The following is an 8679-nucleotide window of genomic DNA, read 5'->3' as shown; positions in this document are numbered from 1 at the left end:
ATATATTTATTTTCAGCGATAATTGTCAAAAATAAAATGTGTAAATATCGCAAAAAGCTATCAATTACCACTAAAAAATCAATTATAAAAAAGAGCACTATCACTAAAACATTAAGTATAAAAAAATCAATTATCGGTGGAAACAAATAATAAAATATATATTCATTTTCAGCGATAATTGTCTAAAAGAAAATGTGCAAATATCGCAAAAAAAAAGAAAAAAAAAAGTATACCCACTGGGGTTCGAACCCGGAACTTCTGCGTGAGAAGCGGACACTCTACCACTGAGCTACTGCCGGCTCGGCTACTTCTACTCTTACAATTCGTGTTATACGAGAAACAACATGCCAGTTCGGCGTTCGCGACAATTTTTCTTCGTAGGTTTGTCATGACGGTTGCCGGCAAAATACCCACTTCCCATTAACAATCATACAATCAGCAGAATCTAAAAAGTGCACAAGAGCCGCTAACATGCCGCTGACATGCCGCTGACATGCCGCTGACATGCCGCCGACCGCCTGATTTTGCAATGACAAGCCAGTGGCCCGAGCTTCCCCGACCTTGCGAACCAAGGGGGCTGCGACGACAGCGTCATCACGCTCGCACGAACGGACGGGGCCGCCTTTCCGAAGCACCGCTAATGCAGAGCTTGTCAACTGAGCCGTTACTACTAACCCTATGCCCATTGTGTTCCAATCACTTTGCAAAACAAAACACCGAGTAGAAAATGGACTTACTCCTTGATCAGCGTATTCATGGCCTCTTGTCTCTGGACGCCGCCGCGTGCTATCTTGGGTGGCTTGAAATGTGCACAAACCGATAACAAAGCTTCTCAAATCGTCGAACCTTGAACGCCTTGAACCGCTTGAAGTTGAACTAGGCCTGATGAGTCCACCATCAGCCAGCTGCACCGGCCATTGCACCGGCATCAGCGCGAAACGATCGAGTGGATGGGTGAATAATAAAATTATAAGTTCTCTTTTTGCAATGGGAGGTAGTTCGCGCCACCTGGCGGACAACTATCACCGCGCAGGGAATCTAGTCAGATTTTCGGGGATTAGGACGAACATTAATATATTTTAATTAAAGCACCCGTCACTTCTCTTTTATGCAAGAGAGTCGCCAGTTTTCGTGTTCACCCTACGCAGTCGGTGTACAGGGTCGTGGGCATAGGTCGTGGGTATGCATAAACAGGTAATGGCGGAACTGGCGGAACTTGCTGGGACGAGATCACTTCCGGTTCACCTGCTTCATCTGTATGTTTGCTCGGTGAACAGGCTAGAGCAGCGCGCTTTTTTATTATTTTTTTTTTTTAGTTTTTCTCGTTGGAAAATCGGAAAAGGTATGTCGAAGACCGGACAATTGACCTTGGACCGGACCTAAGATAGATCGGTCTATGTTTCTGGACCTTACGGAGCCAAGAAGAAGCACCGCATCTCGTTTTATGTGGCCTCCGTAGCCAAAGTTACGTAACCCTATGTGACGGGTCAGTGGAAATCTGTGCACACGTGAGACATTCAACGAAGTTAGACGGCCACAAATTAACCGAGGCATCGGCATGTGATTGTTTTGTGTTTTTCGTGCACGGGAGAGCGTGTGTGAGAACTGCATCGCATCGTCAACTGCGCGGCGTCGCGGTGAGTGTTCGAGCTGGGCAAAGCGAGACTACGCTACGCCTGTCGGACGTAGTTGAAGGAAGGTGCGCAGGATTGTGCAACTGGTGCTCGATCGTGCCGTGGAAGAAGAAGCGGTGCGTTTTCGACGACGTGTAGAGATATCGTGATTGGGACGAAGCCGTCGCACTGTGTATAGTACGATTGTGCCGTTCGTTCCCCTCAAAAAGCTAGCGGCGTGTTTTCGACGACGAGTGGAGGTCTCGTGTGATTGTGACAACGTCGGCCTACCACGGCGGGAAGTGTGATTCGTTCGATAAAGTTCTTTCGTTGTCTCGAAGAGTCGGATATGTGTTTTCCTCCATTTTTTCACCCAATATTTTTAACCATGGCTTAGTTAGGAGAGCTTTTTTTTTTTGTTTGTTTGTTTTTTTGCTCTGCACGCGCTGCCATTAGCCCAATGTGCTTCTTTTGTAGCTATTTGACGACATCCTTACTGCTACCAGTCACCTTGAGGTTTCCTCAGGTGGAGAGAGACCCGACTTCTGACCGTGATTTCACCCAATATTTTGTGACTGTAGCTTATATAATTTGGTTTTTAAGTGATAGAACTTTTCTGTTATATTTGATATAGCAATACTGCCAGCCAGGTTTTGGTTATGAAATACATGCGCTTATTGTGTGTTTGTTTTCAGGTTTTCTGGTTTTATCTTGGCCAGAAATCTGTGGCTAAAGAAAAGCTGTTGTTATGAAGAATTTTGTAATTGGCAAAAGAATACTAGAGAAAGCTTTTTTTCATATTCTGGTTCATTTTTGCTGTGTACAACAAGTCCAGAATTCACTGCTCCGTTAAAGGCACAGTCATTTTTTAATGTTTTCGCATTTTGTACATATAATTTGTGTTCAAATAATAAAATATAATTTTTATCCAAATGAAGTTTTCTGAGCCAATTTTATAGTATGGAACGTGCCACGGCCTGGATTCCTCAAGTGTTAATCCCTTCTCCCAGTCGTACCTGGCCTGGGCAAACATGTAGCCACCTACATGTGACCAGACTTAATATTTGCAGAACAAGCGGAAGTCATTGCTTACCAAGCCTGTGGCTTGTATACTGTATTGTAATGGGCAATGTAATGCCAGAGAGGATTGGTGGTCCTGAATAAAAGCAGCACTCCGCATACCCATGTTCTATGGGACACTTTTTTTCTTTTGTTGACCAATTTGAAACAAGCCAAATAGGGTGACCATTTTTCGGATTGGAGGCCTGGGATAAAAGGAGCGGTCAGTACCCAGTCTTCTACCAGACAGTTTTTTTTCATCATTGAATAAGTTGCCGCCAGTCAACACTGGTCGGACATGTGCTGAGGATGTTTTTAGGACTTGTGGCCGGGGATAAAAAGTGTGGTCAGTAGCCAGGCTTCTACTGAACACTTTTTGTCTACGTTGACCAAGTTGCTGCCGGTCAACATTGGCCGGAAAGGTGCTGAGGACATTTTTAGGACTGGTGGCCGGGGATGAAAAGAGTAGTGAGTCCCAGGCCTCTACCGGACACTTTTTTGTCTTCGTTGACCAGGTTGCTGCCAGTCAACATTGACCGAACAGGTGCTGAGGATGTTTTTAGGACTGGTGGCCGGGGATGAAAAGAGTAGTGAGTCCCAGGCTTCTACCGGACACTTTTTTGTCTTCGTTGACCAGGTTGCTGCCAGTCAACATTGACCGGACAGGTGCTGAGGATATTTTTAGGACTGGTGGCCGGGGATGAAAAGAGTAGTGAGTCCCAGGCTTCTACCGGACACTTTTTTGTCTTCGTTGACCAGGTTGCTGCCAGTCAACATTGACCGGACAGGTGCTGGGGATATTTTTAGGACTGGTGGCCGGGGATGAAAAGAGTGATCAGTACTCTGCCTTCTACCGGGCACTTTTTTGTCTTCATTGACCAAGTTCATGCCGGTGAACATTGGCCGGATGAGTGCTGGTCACCTTTTTGAGGCGGGTGACCAGGGAGGAAACAAAGACTTGGTGGCCAAGCCCTTCCCGAACATAATTTGGTGATTGGTTGCCAATGGAAAAACTAAGACTCTGTGGCCGGGGACTTAATAGTGATCTTTTGGGGACCTTTGGCCAGCTGCTTTCCAGTGGCCGGGCTGGCCAGGCAGGTGCCGAGCAAAAATCAGGCATTGGCCAGTGTCGGGCCAAAATTTTGTGCTGCCTGGGCTAAGTGTTAGATGTCTTAAAACTAGGTCATTGTTAACAAGAATCAACATGGTTGTTTGTTTTTCTTTTTTGAAAAAAGCTCTTTCAAAAGAAATAAACATATTCCTTTGAAATGGTGTCGTTCTTGAAAGACCGATCAAAACAATTCGTGAGTTCACAAAAAAAAAAATACGTGCGCGCCTCCTTAAAGAAAAAATCAGTTCCGCGTTAACGAAAAGATAGCGCACGAAGCGAGATCAGAAAAACGGAGCGCGCGTGGAAGGTCGCATCTACACTGACCGCGCATTTTTTATAAATTTATAAAGCAGCACTCACTGCCTTATCCAAACTGACATGCAAAAGGGGGTGGCGTGCGTTCTCGTAACAGCCCATCCGTCCTTTCTCTACGCAGGCGCTTATTCTCGCAGTGACTCGTGGAAGCGCCGCTAGCTGGAGCTGGCAGTACCAATCGGTCAACGGCGGCGTGTTCACGCTCATATTGAAGACGACTGTCCTTTTATATATGTCCAGGTAGCTGCAGATGTTCAGAGCTCTGTTATTCCATACCCCTTGCAAAGTGCCACACATCGAAGTAGTGGTTGACATCGGGATGATTAGTTGCCATCTCTTTCTTGATTGACACATGCCGATCTGTGGTGAATGATAACATATCTATGTTGTTTTCTTGCAGGTAGTTGAAGCCTCTCATGAAGCCAATCTTCTCCAAGTGCGAGCTTGCCTGCACTGCGTCATTCTAGTGAAGAAAGAGAAAAAAAAGCAAGGGAGTTGTACAGAATTGCCAAGAACCTCTCTAAAAGGGCAACTCTGGTCGAAAATGAAACCATAGTAAGTTACTGGTGTCGCTTTAGTAGCACGAAATATGATCATAGCCGAAATATTATGTCAAAGTGAAACCGCATTCTCCAATAAAACTTATTTTAAAGATGCGACCAGCTGCTCTTTAGCACGCGGCAAGCGGGATAGCTTTTAATCAAGGAAAACTGGCGCAGTACCTGTGTGACGTCATGCCACGGTGGAGTTTCAGTTCATTGGTTGTACCTCTTACCGCAGCACCCTTGTGACGTCAGGTTGCAGCCGTACGGATGATGATCAGTGTTGCCATCCCTCTAGCAGATAGTTTTGGTTTTGCCGTAGACGTCCAAAAACAAACTTTGAGCCGTGATATTTATAAACTATGCGCAATATATAAAAACAAATTGTACCTTGTAATTCAGGGACACTGACTTAGCTAAAAACAGTTGTAATCCCAAAGTAAAAAATATATTGAGAAAAGTTGCCCTTCTCTTAACCCATTCGGTACCGCATGCAGCATGCACTGCCGGGCCCTCCACATGACAAGCTGTTCCACCTAGAGCTGAGCTACTCTTTGCACAAATCTTTTGCTTCTTTAGCATGCTTTCCAGCAAACATAAATGAAGAGAAGACGAAATAAGGAAACATGTTTCTTTACAGCCTCGAATGCTTTGCTCATTCCTCGTCTAGCAACATTTTTGACGATGATGCGCCACAGTTAGGACTACCTTTCTGTAGTTCCGACTCACAAGTCCTTTTAAAGTGTATTTGTTGTTGGCAGAATTCTTCCAAATGGCGCTACCATCATAAGACTTCCCCCCATCTTCGTTATTTAAAAAGGAATGTCTAGGTCTTCATGATGTCATCGCCGGGAAGACTATGCCGACTGCTCTATTTTTCTTCTAATAAACAAGCACCCAAACAAACACGCAAACTATTGTAGTGTTGACGATTAGGCTAGTTGGTCATTCATATTAGCGGGAAACAAACAGCGCAAGGGCAAGGACAGAGTAGAAGACGGTAGACACACACAGCGCTGACTTACAACTGAGCTTTATTGGCACAGGTTGTCAGTGCCAATAAAGCTCAGTTGTAAGTCAGCGCTGTGTGTGTCTACCGCCTTCTACTCTGTCCTTGTCCTTGCGCTGTTTGTTTTCTGCTAAAACGCAGACTATTGACATTGAAACAGAACTTAAGGGTGCAGGTGAGGTGGTGATATCGGTCAGTAATATATCCAACTTCACTACAAGTTACTGTAAAATGTTATCTATTTATGTTTAGAAATACAGTGAGTCAATCATATTAACTGCCCCATTACACAAGTACACGATTCATAACATTCTGGTAGACAGCTATGTCTCGTTTTCATTGACCCCTTGTTATGTAGACATTTTTTGGGGGACTGGTCTCAGCTCACAAAGTTCTGTCCCATTAATATAGGAATCTGCAGTCCAGAGTATAGACAGCTAGTTTGGAAACTGGGTAGATAGATGCATTTTTGTCTCATTATTATACACTGGTTCTCTAAAAACGTTGACAAAGGTCAAAAGAGAAAATATACTAGTGAAAGCCCCAGGACGCAGGGTGCATGCAGAGCTCCAGTATTGCCAATTTTGTCATAAAAACCCGTAACGAGGTAGGCTCATTTTGGCTTTCCTTTGGCACGATGCACAGGCACGGTGGAAGAATAGAGGAGGTGTCTGAACTGTGTGGGCTCGCAACGGAGCAAACCTCGTCTATCATTCCACCATGTGCACAGGCAACGGTTGCCATAGCAACCTGTCGTTGCAGCTCGTCGCGAGCAGTCATAACTGGTTGTATCGCAGTCCGTTATAGCAAAATGAAAATTTCTGAACCTGCCGTCTTAGCTGAAATTTGTGATTGTTACCACTCACACTGATCCATTCCCACAAGCCATAAACGTAAGGTTCATTGTAAATGGATGCAAGATGGATTTGTAGAAATTGTTTCCACAATTCTTCCATGCTGTCATAGCGTTCCTTTACACATATTCACGACATTTTCTTCCGACTGTGTCTAATAACGTACTCGTGTGCCGTTTGTTGTACTGTTTTCGTTTTGTTTCTGGTGGTCATGGAGTGTTGAGTGTTTGTTTCTTTTCTGATTGCGGCAATTTTTGTCATTTTATTGTTTATCACTGCCTGGACTGCAGCATTGATCCCATATGGGCGAATACTTAAGTGTAATGATAATTTGAAGTTTTAGCTAACGTGGAGGCTGGTTTGTTCTACATTGGTATAACACAGATGAATGAATAAAGTTGCTCACCTCACCAACTTGAACATGCTCTGTGAGCACAATCTTGTTCAGGGTGTTGGAGTAAAAGGTGTATGTGCCATACTTTGCGCTAAATCCGGGGGAGTCGCAATGTCCATCACACGATAAATGGGCGCCTCCTGCACTTCTCATTTCTTCAAGGATGCATTCCTGCTCGGCGTTCTCCAGACCTGAATGGCATGAGTCTTTTTATTTATGTCTGCAATATAAGTAACAAAACTCCACATCGAGAGCCCGTGACTGAGAACAGAAAGAAAGACAAACAGCGGTTGCATTAAATGGTGTTTTGGGCTAGTTGGTTCATTATCACGTAAAAAGTGCCGAAACTAACAAGGACAATAAGAAAGGAGTTGAAACTACACAATGATAATAAAAAAAGTCGAAACAGGGCACGCTCACAACTGAGATGTATGGAAAAACCCAATCTCTTTATACTCGTAGCAGAATACACAGTCACGCCTACGTGCGGTGTAGCCCGTCGCAAAAAAGCTTACTCTTTCGCCAATAATGACACGGACGTGTCACTAATACAATTCATACATTTTTCTGTTATTTTAAAGGCCTCGTACAGCTCCCTAGATATCTAACTGGAATATGATGGCGTACAGGAGCAGTAGCTGCAACGTGTAGCAAGGTGTCCTTGGGGGCTGTCCGTGTAACCGCGGTATGTTTGCGCTTGCAATTATTAAAACATCTGCCCGTGTGGCTGACGATCTGCATGCCATGGGAATTTCATATACCAGTCCCGTGGCGCATTCTGTGATCCTGTTGCAGTGCTTTGTATCACAAGGATCTGTGGACTTTCGGAAAATATTGATTTTGCGGCCCACTCGTGATAGAAATTATTGGGCGTAGAAAAAGCAATGGGTGCATTGTATCGATCGGCAACCTTTTTAAGATTGCAGGTTATTCAGTGCACTTGCAGGATTCGCCTAGTCTCTTTCCTGAGGTTGCCTCGGTGTCCCTTTCTTTCTATTGAGCTGTCCGCCACCTCCGCTAGAGTGCTCCGACGGAAGCCCACTTTCTGCAACCGACACACACATACACATAGACACAAAGAGGCAATATCTCGAGGCGTTACTTAAAGGGGCCCTCCAACAGTATTTGAGCGTCGACTTTTTTTTGCGGCTTCTACACGCTAGTGGTCCCGGAAACCCAGTGGACAAAGAAAGAGTTTGAAAATATTAGCGCATCATATTTTAATTTGACAACTCGGAAACACCTCCACCGATGGTGGCGTCGCGGGGTGCCGAATGCGCGCGCATAACGGCGCTCCCTTTCACTATACGTCACATTCTCTGGGTGTCGTGATTGGCGACAGCCGTCCCAGGAATTTTGAAGCGAAATAAAGTATATCACACGTTAACCGTCATTATTTCTCCAACCAGTCATTTTTATAGAGCTAATAAAGTTGCAAAGTAAAGTTCAAAAAGGGCGAAAACAACGCCTTGTCGCTCATGCGCGCCTCCCAGCGGCGTACGCGACGTACCATCGCGTCGCGAGCAGACGACAAGTGATCCGTGCAGACAATGCGCATCGTATTTTCACTTGTGTGCCCCCGGTCCCGGTCAACTAAAAGCAGTAAGAGGAGCCAGGGGAACCCTTATTTTCTTTTAATGCTGTGACAGACTTTTCACTGTTCGAGTGAAGTGCGGCGACGGGATCCAGCTTTTGCCCAACGGGACCGCTCACCAGTTTGTAGCTCCTACTCGCCGAGGTGGCTCCGGTGGCGGAGTTGCGGGAGACGAGTCTTCCGCGGCA

At 45.2% G+C, this 8679-nt stretch overlaps 1 pseudogene; it reads right to left on the bottom strand.

The window, feature by feature from the left end:
- Positions 1-4363: 4363 nt before the first annotated feature.
- Positions 4364-7016, bottom strand: LOC121837796 (annotated as a pseudogene).
- Positions 7017-8679: the final 1663 nt, after the last annotated feature.

This window comes from Ixodes scapularis, unplaced genomic scaffold (genome assembly GCF_016920785.2).
Source record: "Ixodes scapularis isolate PalLabHiFi unplaced genomic scaffold, ASM1692078v2 PGA_scaffold4__175_contigs__length_147842914, whole genome shotgun sequence".
NCBI lineage: Eukaryota > Metazoa > Arthropoda > Arachnida > Ixodida > Ixodidae > Ixodes > Ixodes scapularis.
Note: the sequence above shows the minus strand (reverse complement) of the source record. Positions and strands in the feature narration are given on the sequence as shown.